Source organism: Balaenoptera borealis (genome assembly GCF_965194805.1).
Source record: "Balaenoptera borealis genome assembly, chromosome: 4".
In the NCBI taxonomy this organism is placed as follows: domain Eukaryota; kingdom Metazoa; phylum Chordata; class Mammalia; order Artiodactyla; family Balaenopteridae; genus Balaenoptera; species Balaenoptera borealis.
This window is the reverse complement of record NC_138861.1, coordinates 96090102-96101872: the sequence shown is the minus strand read 5'-3', so window position 1 is coordinate 96101872 and position 11771 is coordinate 96090102. Positions and strand designations below refer to the sequence as shown.

Below are 11771 nucleotides of genomic sequence, written 5' to 3'. Positions count from 1 at the left end.
TCATGGACATATATACACTACCAAATGTAAAATAGATAGCTAGTGGGAAGCAGCCGCATAGCACAGGGAGATCAGCTCGGTGCTTTGTGACCACCTAGAGGGGTGGAATGGGGAGGGTGGGAGGGAGGGAGATGCAAGAGGGAAGAGAAATGGGAACATATTGTATATGTATAACTGATTCACTTTGTTATAAAGCAGAAGCTAACACACCATTGTAAGGCAATTATACTTCAATAAAGATGTTTAAAAAAAAAAAAAAAAAAGAAAGTTGACTGAACAGTTTTAAACCTAAGTTCTGACTCTTCCTGGCCTTGTACTGTTACCTAACCAGTATGAACTTGCCACTATAGCCCATTCATTAAATAGGCATAAGAAGTAAACACCTCATACGTTTGTTTTGAAGTTTGAATTTGATCATTTATAATCAGCACAGAACTTGACATAGTACAAATGTTAAGCAAATATTAATTATTTTTATTACTTTTATGTTCTTTGACAAGAAAACACCAGACTGAATTTGCAAACAAGATATTACAAAATTTAAAGTTTACTTTCACATGGGAGTTAATTTTTGTGTCTTTACCTCTCTTAAATTTCCCATTCAACTCTTTTGAACCCACTAATATTTATTGGAAATAATCTTTAAATTCTAATGACTCCAATTTTCTTAGTTACTCTCCAGGAAACAATGTATAATTTTTGACGATATTCACTCCGTCTCTCTTTCTGTCATCCACTTTAATAGATTTAAAATCCTTTAACAACAGGTAGTTTGTTTTCCCATAAACCACCCTTATAATAAATATCCCCAAATGGCTGAATTGGCATTTCTTTCATTAAAAAAAATAGTATTTGAAGATGAATACCAAGTAGACTAATAACCACATGACACAATGTGGTTAAATTTAATAATCTATCTTTTAAAAAAAAATCACTCTGAAATTACTGTAGTACTACTGTGGTACATCTATTCTTCTTATAATTCAATTCTAATGCTTCTATTCATTGAAAACTTTAGAACTAAAATTTTTGATGAAAATAGGATAAAATGTTCAGCCTCATTGTTTAATAGCACATAAAAGGAAGATGAGATATGTATAGCTGATTCACTTTGTTATAAAGCAGAAACTAACACACCATTGTAAAGTAATTATACTCCAATAAAGATGTTAAAAAAAAGAAAAAGGAAGATGAGCTGAGAAAAAAAATGCAATCTGTCTTTCAAATATGAGCTGCAAAACAGAAAATGATGCTGGGCCATAGAAGTTCCTAGACACTATTTCTTTTTCTTTAACCAACACTTGGCATTTTAGTTCTATGTCTGTGACTGGACTTTAAGACTACTTTATTCATCTCAGTATTCTTTCCTGCACATTCTACTCACTTTTTTCTCACAGTTTCTGGCACTAATGTGCCCTTAGGAAATGTCTTGAATGTATGAATTATTGCAATTCATTTGAGCTTATTTAGGGAGTAAAAATTATGTGTAGGCCCTGTGTTAAGAGCTGGGCATAAGATAAAGAACAAAACTGATCAAATCCCTGTCCTCAGTGTGCTCATATTGTCATAATGATACAGTCATAGAATTTGTGACAGTAAGTATCATCCAGCCAGCAGGGGTATGCACAGGCCTGAGTGTAAGGACAGTCTGTCATGAAGCTCTGAGATTCTGGGACCCATGAAGGTTTTCTCTGGAATGGGCAAAATAAACTCTTATTATGTTGTTTCCCTTTCACATATGGAGTTTTTTGGGAGGAAAAACACAAGTGTCAAATAATTCAATTTCTATCTCTAAGGGGAAAAGGTTCAAATTGCAAAGCTTCTGCCCAGCTGGTGTAGAATGAAGAAGTGACTGCTTATATTGGGGGTGGGGAGTGTTGATGGCTCCAAGTTTTTGAAAAAAGTATTACAAATAAAGACTAAAATTAAAATTTCCAGCGCACAGGCTGAAAATGAATATGGAAAAGGAGAAGGATAAAGAATGGAACTAAAGCTACTCTGTCGGGTAATGTGAAAGATATACTCTATTTGTGGCCCATAGGAATGTCTGTGGATTACATGATCTTTGAAAAAATAGTTCTCTTCTTTATATGGTTTCACAAGGTATTTGTAGTATATACGTAAGTGCAAGTGTGTGTGCTTTGCCCAATAATTAAAAGTTGCCAGAAGAAATTTTTTTAAAAGGCACATACTTTCACCTCACACTGGCTGTAGTACTTCTAGTGGGATTGGACCCTGTGTTAGTATTCTGCAGAGAAACAGAACAGATAGGATATGAATATCTCTATCTCTGTCTCTATCTCTATCATCTCTATCCCTCTATCCCCCTCTCTGAAAGAGAGAAAGACAGAGAGAGACAGGTAGACAGAGAGATTGAGACAGAAAGAGGAGAGAGGAGAGAGAGAGAAATTTATTATAAGGAATTGGCTCATATGATTATGGAGGCTAAGAAGTCCCTAAATCTGTACTTCTGGTCTGAGTCCAAAGACTTGAGAAGACGGAGAAGCCAATGGTTTAAGGTCCAGTCCAAGTCCAAAGATAATACAAGGCCACTGTCCCAGCTTGTAGAGAGTCAGGCAGAGAAAGTGATTTCTCTTACTTTGCTTTTTGGTTCTATTCGGGCCTTCAGTGGATTAGATGAAGCCTGCCCACACTGGGAGGGCAATCTGCTTTACTCAGTCTACAAATTTAAATGTTAATTTCCTCTATAGACACCCTCACAGACCCAGAATAATGTTTGGCCAAATATCTGGTGCTCTGTGGCCCAGTCAAGCTGACACATAAAATTAAACATCACAGACCCACTCCTGGACTACTCTGATAAAACCCTATGGGGTGTTCAGAATAATCCCTCAGAGACCAAACAGTGTACTCTGTGGATTATTATGTGCCATTGTCTGGGTGAAGGGAGTGGTGGGGATCCTAGAGGGATACCAAGTTCTATGTGTAGATGTTGAAATGCTCCAAAGAGGGGAGGGATTGGCAATATCAAAAATTAAAGAAGGGGTTTCTCTCTCTCTCTCTCTCTCTCTCTCTCTTTCTGCCACTCATGCACACTAGTCATGTATTAATGGAATAGTAGAAAATTTTGAGAATGAGACATAAGTATGTGAGGCCTTTTTGTGTCACCTCTCTGCTAAGGACAGTAATCACAGCCATATTTCATCAAAGGAAGATCCAAGTTCCTGGAGAGGGTCTGGAACAGGGTACAGGAAGCAAAACAGAGGTAAAAGCGAGACTTGAGCAAGGACGCTTGTAACTCTATGAACTATCTCTGGAGCAGATAAAATACAAATCTTTCTCCCCTAAAAATTAGAATGAGAGCATAACCTATAATAGATATGTATGGGCAGGTTGGTGTTAGAAAAGATAGACATCTGAGCTCATTTGAAAAGTCCATTGGCTTGTTCTGAAAGATAATCAGTACTTGGTTCCTTACCAAAACTTCTCTGACATCAAGCAAATGCACAGCTCATGTTTATCTAGATAAAAGCTGAATCTATGCCTGTAGGTTTAATATTACCTGTCAGTGAAGATCCTCTTAAAACAGATATAAAAATAATGGACTATGTCTTGCTTCTTTTAAAAAGCCTAAATTATTACTGTGTCTCTTGCCTTCTGTGAAGACCCGCCACTTAGCACAGTGCCTGGACCACTGCATGCATCTCCATTGAAGAAATGCACAAAGATGCTGGGCCAGAGTCTTTGATGTTTTACATCTGCTCAAGGAACTTGCTTTTTTGAAAGAATTCTATTATCAATGCTTTTGAAAAGAAAAATGAAACTGTTGGGTCAGGAATTGTTTATCTAATCTATCTTTCGTGATTATCTGGATATTTTAAAGGAAAGTAGGCCTGAAGGAAGAAGTAATGAGCATTTTCCTCTGAGAACAAGGCATACTTCATTCAAAATATACTTGGCTTTTAGCCAGGCTTTCATTTATCTTTACTTAAATTCAAGTGTGTGACTGAAGATAAAGGTCACTTTATTTACCAAAACCAAAATGTCAACAAATAAGCATTTATTCTCTCTCCTGCTTTCCTCAAATCAGCATGCATGGAAGAGAACACAATGCTCTAAGACCTTCTCCACAGAGATTTAAATGGAAGCTTTAATCCATACAAAATATGTTAATTCCTGGTCTATTTAGCCCATGGGAACAGAAAGGATAATGTGTCAGGAATCAAAATCTTGTGTCCTAAATAATCCTTTCATTAAGTCTTACTGAGCAGGAGTCCCTGGGAATAATTGAAGTGATCCTGGAAGGTCTGGCCTGAGAAGTAGGACACGGGTTCTGAGGGCATCAGTGCTATTAAGTGTATGTACAACTGTGGACAAACTGCTTTGACCCTCTGGCCCTCACATTTAACCACCTACCTGAAAACTGGTGATAGAAACTTACCTTAAGACTGATTGCTGTAAAATGGAGCTGGATACTGGAAATGGTGGGAATTCAATAACTTACAAAAGCTAAAAAATATCATATGCAATTGAATTTTAATGGTAATGATCGTGATGATGTGATTATACTAACTGTGAGTGTGGACACTTTTTTTTATTGGAGTATAGTTGATTTACAATATTGTGTTAGTTTCAGGTGTACAGCAAAGTGAATCAGTTATACATATACACATATCCACTCTTTCTTAGATTCTTTTCCCATATAGGCCATTACAGAGTATTGAGTAGAGTTCCCTGTACTATACAGTAGGTCGTTATCGGCTACCTATTTTATATATAGTAGTGAGTGTGGACACTTTTGATGAAGCTTCTGTGTCCTTGCTGATGTGCGCACAGTGGGCACGTCTATGAATTCCGCCATTCTGGAACCACTTTTTTGAACCCCTACTGTGTGCCAGGCACTGTGATGTAGGCTGTACAAGGTAGTAGTAATAAACTGTTACAACTGTTATAGAGAGAATCTATGCACTTGAGAAACCAATGGGAAATAATATTAGAATGTAAGCAGTATTGTGATATAAAGCAGAGGGCGTTGGGGACTGCCTAGGAGATGCCCTGAACCCAGGCATCCAGGAGGAAAACATCCAGTAGAAAGGACTGACTGTTGCAGGATGGTTGCCTGTGTTGTTAGAAGTTGATGTTCAATTCTTAGAGAAAGACTGATAAGTAAAATATCAAGTGTAACTTCCATTTTTCTGGCTTTTATGGGAGGTAATAACTAAATTTCTTCTATATAGAGACATAGCATTCTTAAAAATCTTATATTCTGAAAAATTGTGCATGAAAAATGGGGCTCATGGGAAAAATAGGACTGATGCAGATCACTCCAAAACCTATTGTAAACAGAATGCTAATAAAACACAGCTATAATCCAAATAAAAATAGCAGCTTAAAGAAAACATGTTAAATCCTGCAGAAACAAACAAACAAAAAAACCTGCTCTGGAAAATATAGGGCTTTACCTTAAAAAGAAAAGAGGTAAGTAGTTTAAGAAAACTTATTTAAAAAATTTCTGGGATGACTGTGTCATGAGGACAAGGTTACAATATATACAAATCAGGAAAACGTCTCCCAGAACAGAACAGGTGGTCAATCTGAGCCCTGGGAGGACAGTGGGCAAGACTGATGTACAGGACAATTTCCTCAACTACTTGCTGTGCTTAGCTGATATCACTGCAGAATTAACTGGCAAGGAAGAATCCCTTTTAAACTAATGTAACTTCTCCATTATGCTGACATCAGTATCTTATTTATCAAGTGCATGTGAGCTGATTCACATTATAAAAACTCACATTGTTGCAGAAGAGACTGTTGAGATATTTATTAAAATGTGATGATGGATTCTGATTCTGAGGAGTTCTGCTCTGGGGCACATTATCTTGCTTGCCATAGTTCCTGTCACGTTGTGTGAGCTGAATAAATATTTCTTTATTCCACGAATTCCTCTAAAATCCAGTACTCCTCAGCGGTTTTGTTCAGGAGAAACTGGTCTCACTATGTACAACTTTCTCAAGCCCCCAGTGATTGGTACTTCAGTAGTTTATGATTGCTTACCCACTTCTCATTCCTTTATTAGGAAAAGTGTGTAATTTATTTAATATTAAGCATCTACGATAAGTAGGAATTTGGAGATCAGCTGCTATTTATTAACTGGGCACAGTTTTATGCTTAAATATGCTATTTCATTTAATCTTAAAAGCCAAATTGTGTGCTAAGTTTTATAGGTGCAACCAAAAAATGGGAAAAACAATTGAGGTTCATGAGGATTAGGTACTTTATCCAAAGACACTCAAGTAGTAGTTGTTGGAACTGTGATATAAATCTAGGTGTGTCTTCCTCTGACATTTTTACTCTCTTCCCCGTCTCATGCTAAATGAGAGGAGTAAAAAGCTTATTCACATCAATGTAACTAGTTTCCTTATAGAATTCAAAATCTTAATCTTAAGTGACAAAGATTTGCATTAGAATGTTAATAATCATCTCCAATTAAATAAAAAGGAGTGGTATTCCTATGATACTTCAGTTGTTTAAATTTCACATCCATAGTTCACTTGAAACAATCTCTCAGAGACAGATGTTTAGAGCCTTCACTTTAAGTGTACTCTGTTGCCACATAATCCTTGGTCCAAGTCATAAATAGAACTGGTAAAACTTCTTATAGAAATAGAAATGGCTTATCTAAGCTTTTAAGAGCTTTCAGAGACAGTGAAGAGTCTTTGGATTCCTGCCTAGTTAAATATGTTTTTATAAGCACCCTAGAAGTTTCTATAGTATTTTTTCAGACCCGAGGAATATAATTGAAAGGATCCATTCATTTTTTAGTATAGTATGTGTCTTAACTCATGAAGAGTCCAAATAAAATGACCTCAGTTGTCTTGCCTGCAGAGAGAAAGAAATTTGCTCCATAGCGGGACCTCTAATCCAAGTTTTGTCAAATTGTTGGCAAAACAGATTTTCTTGTTATCCATTGTGTGTAAAGTCTGGCCTTCTCTAATAACTCCCTTATTTGTTTGTAGTCATAATTGATTTTGCTTTTAATTCAGTAATTCATTCAACTGTTCTGTGTACTGGGAATACACTGGTAAAAACAAAACGTACAGGTTCCTGTTCTCTTGGATCATACCTTCTGGTGGGGGGGGACAGTTTTAGGGAGAAATTATAAGCAATAAATAAGTTAACTTCAGATTTGTTTTATGAAACTGATAATCAATTTTCTTCAGTAGGATAGTTCAAATCCATCACCATATAATCTGGAATAATACATTTTCTTTTCTACATATCAACAACTTAATGTATTTTAAAAATATTGTACATGTTCAGTGACTGTGTTTATCTGATTAGCCCTTACTGGGACTTTTGTCCTGTAAGAGAACAGGGTCCTCAAGAAATGAAGCACACAGTGACTGTTTTATAGGGTATAAAAGGTACAAAACATCAGTTGGAATGCTAGAGTCCATGGAATGGTGCTGGGAGGGAACAGCTTGCTCTAGCCATATGGGTGGGCACTGTGACAGGGCTCTTGTCTTAGAGCATTTCTGGTTAATTGCACTTTACAAAAATGGCCACAGCAACATATCTGGTGTTACATAGTCTTTCAGAACTTTGATACTCTTCCCATCAAAAGGTGAATTCTGAATGTTGTCCCCTCAAAAAAGGAATCATATATGGTGACATGCATCGTGTGGTAGAAGTGGCACTTCATGGATTCCATGGCTAACAAAAAGTGATGCAGCTTCTAGCTGGTTCTCCTTCTCTTTTGGGATCTGACCTTGAGATCTGTGAGCTGACATATAGGTGTACATCTATCATGAAGTTTCCATATTAAAGAAGCCACATGGCATTAGAAAGAGATGTCCAAGTAGCCCCTCAAATTTCAGTACCTAATCATTTGAGTCTTCTTAGTGTCAACCACTGGAAATATAAGTGAACAAACCAGTCTCAGCCTTCTAGTTGAGCTGGCTCATGCCATGTGGGACAGAAATGAGCTATCTCCACAGAGTTTTGCCCAAATTATAGATTAGTGAGCAAAATAAATGTCGTTGTTTCAGACTACTCAGATTTGTGGCGGTTAGTTACACAGCACTGCAACTGAAACACTTATATATGTACAAGTCAAGAGATAGCACCATGTGACATGTTACAGAAACTTAATATGTCCTACATAACTGAGTGGGGCAGTTAGAGATTTGCCTTGACTATTGAATGTGCTTGTTCTTAGACACACAAAAGATGCACCCAAACTGAGATTTCTAGAACACTTTTTTGTTCCTCTGAGTAACTGTCTTTCGAAATAGAAAAATCAGAAGTAGGAAATACATTTTTGCTTTGCAGTCATTGTCTTGGTGTCATTTTTCTGTGCAAAATTCAAGCAAAATACTAACTGGTATTTTTAAAACATTTGTGCTCTATACATCATAATCTGATTAAAAATATTGGCTTGGCCAAAAAGTTCGTTTGGGTTTTTCCATTAACATTTTACAGAAAATCCCAAATGAACTTTTTGGCCAACCCAATAAAAAGGATAGTGAATATGGAAAATTGAAGTATTTGGCTCTAATTTTTTTGCCCTGCTTTAATCCATATCCTTTGTTGTATAACTTTCCAGTGTCAAACCATTATGGACAAGATCTACCTCACCTCTTGAATCTGAACTTGGTTTTGTGACTCATGACCAGTGGATATGAGTAGACGAAGTCATGAAGAGGCTTAAAAACACCTTTATATAATTTGCTTGTGCATTTGTGTTTCTACCATTTCCATTAAAACATGCCTGAGGTTACATGTAGGAGGTTGGAGATACGTGTAGAAGAGCTGAAATGCCAATAGCACAGTCACCCAAGGAAGGACAGTCTAAATCAATTGACAGCTAGCCAACCCAGGCATGGAACTGAACTGGGCAGAGATTGAAAGCAACACCCAATCAAGGTCATTATAAATCTCTTGCTCTCAGACTCATGAGGTTATTAAAAACATTGTTGAATCCTGCTGAGTTTCAGCATGGTTGTGATATGCATCACTGACACAATTAATATAGTATGTATTAAATTTCAACAAATGGCTTTAACATTACCATGGGGAAGAAAGTTATGCATGTGTAAGAATGGAATTTTTACTTGAGCAATAATTAAACAATGCCTTTTTGGTGTCTATATTTGTATTTCAGTTACCTCAAAACATCTTGTAGTGTCATAAGTAGTACAATGGTGTTAGAGAAAGAATAATTCACTCAGGATTGCAATGTGCAGAAGATTACAGAAAAACATGAAACTTAATAGGATATGAAGTAATGGGAGCAACCACTAAAAAAATTAAAAGGAAAGTATAACTGATATGCTAAGCAAGGAGAGAAAATGGAATCATATAAAATGATCAGTTAAAACCAAAAAATGAGGAAAAGAGAGGAAGACAAAAATAGGAACAAAGAACAAGGGCAACAAATAGAAAACAGTAACAAATATGGTAGATATCTAACTATATTAATAATCACTTTGACTGTCAATGATCTAATGAAAAAACAGTTCATCAGAATAAATAAAAAAATACTATGTAATTATATGTTGTCTGCAAGGAACTCACTTTAAATATAAAGATACCTAGAAACCAAATGGATGTTGAAAAATATACCATGATAATACTAAGCAAATAAAACAGGAGAAGCTTTATTAATTTTAGGCAGAGAAGACATTAAGAAGATTTATTAGGAATAAAGAAGGGCTTTACATAATGATGAAGGGATCACTTTTCCAGGAACACATAACAGTCCTTAACGTGTATGTGCCTGGCAATAGAGCATCAAACCACATGAGGCAAAAACTGATAGAATCACAGGGAGAAATAGATGAATTCACTCTCACGGTTGGAGATTTCAACACCTCTCTATCAGAAATGGACAGATCCAGAAAACCCGGAATCAGTAAAGGCATAGTCAAATTCAGCAACAACGTCAATCAACTGGATATAATGGATATCTATAGACAATGTCATCCAACAGTAGAAGAAAAAACATTATTTTCAAGCTCACATGAGATATTTACCAAGATAGACCACAATCTGGGCCTAAAACACACCTTAACAAATTTAAAAGAATAGAAATCAAATAATGTCTGCTCTCAGATCACAATGGAATTTAACTAGAAACAAATAACAGAGAATTAACTGGAAAAACTGGAAACTCCCAAAATACATGGAGATTAAATGATATGTGTATACATAACTCATGGGTCAAAGAAGAAATATCAAGAGAAATTTAAATTATTTTCAAGTAAATGAAAATAAAAACACATCTTATCAAAATTTGTGTGATGCAGCAAAGACAGTACTTAGTGGGAAATTTATGCTGTTGAATGCATACATCAGAAAAGAAGAAAGAACTAAAATCAATCATCTTAGTAAAGTAGAAAAAGAAGAGCAAATTATATCCAAAGTAAGAGAAGAAAATAAATAATAAGAATTAGAGCAGAAAGCAATTAAATTGAGCACAGCAAATCAGTAGAGAAAATCAACACCACCAAAAGCTGTTTCTTTGGAGAGGTCAATAAAATTGACACATCTCTAGCCAGTCTATCTAAGACAAAAAGAAAGAGGGCACAAATTACTTATACCCGAAATGAAAGAGGGGACATCATCACAGATCCCATGGACACTAAAATGATGATAAAGGAATATTATAAACAACTCTATGCCCATGAATTTGATAACCTAGGTGAAATGGACCAACTCCTTGAAAGATCCAAGATGTCAAAACTCACACAAGAAGAAACAGACATCTGAATAGGCCTATAGCTATTAAATAAATTGAATTCGGATAGCTCTGGGGGCAAGAAGAATGACATTAAATGAGATATGAGATGTTACCACAAGCATGGGCATTACAGAGACTGAGATTCCATGTTTTTTTAATAAACTTTTTTTCTTTTAGCACAGCTTGAGGTTCACAGACATATTGATTGGAAGATATGAAGTGTTCCACCTTTACACATGCACAATCCCCATTATCAACATCCTGCACTAGAGTGGTACATTTGGTACAATTGATGAACCTACAATGAAACATCATTATCATACAAAAACCATAGTTTACATTAGGTTTCACTCTATGCTCTTGTGTACTTTATGGGTTTGGACAAATGTATAATGAAATGTATTCCCCATCATAAAATCATACAGAGTATTTTCACTGTCCTAAAAATCCTGTGTTCCACCTATTCATCCCTCCCTTCCCCTTAACCCCTGGCAATCAGTGATCTTTTTACTGTTTCTATAGTTTTGCCTTTTCCAGAAGGTCATATAGTTGGAATCATACAGTATGTAACCTTTCAGATTGGCTTCTTTCACTTAGTAATATGCATTTAAAATTCCTCCATGTCTTTTTAAGGCCAGATCGCTTATTTCTTTTATTGATAAATCTGAATAACATTTCATCTTATGGATTCACCACAGTGTATTCATCAATTTTTTTTAGATGAAGAACATCTAATTGCATCCAAGTTTTGGTAACTATGAATAAGGTTGCTATAAAACATACAGGTGGGGCTTCCCTGGTGGCGCAGTGGTTGAGAGTCTGCCTGCCAATGCAGGGGACGCGGGTTCGAGCCCTGGTCTGGGAGGATCCCACATGCCGCAGAGCAACTGGGCCCGTGAGCCACAATTACTGAGCCTGCGCGTCTGGAGCCTGTGCTCCACAACAAGAGAGGCCGCGATAGTGAGAGGCCCGTGCACCGCGATGAAGAGTGGCCCCCGCTTGCCACAACTAGAGAAAGCCCTCGCACAGAAACAAAGACCCAACACAGCCATAAATAAAATAAATAAAT

At 36.4% G+C, this 11771-nt stretch overlaps 1 long non-coding RNA gene across 1 annotated transcript in view; it reads left to right on the top strand.

The window, feature by feature from the left end:
* Nucleotides 1-264: 264 nt before the first annotated feature.
* Nucleotides 265-11771, top strand: part of LOC309627397 — a 34852-nt gene continuing 23345 nt past the window's right edge. Inside the window, exon 1 of the long non-coding RNA XR_014243720.1 lies at nucleotides 265-11487. This is a non-coding gene — a long non-coding RNA (uncharacterized lncRNA). The remainder of the gene's footprint in view (nucleotides 11488-11771) is intronic.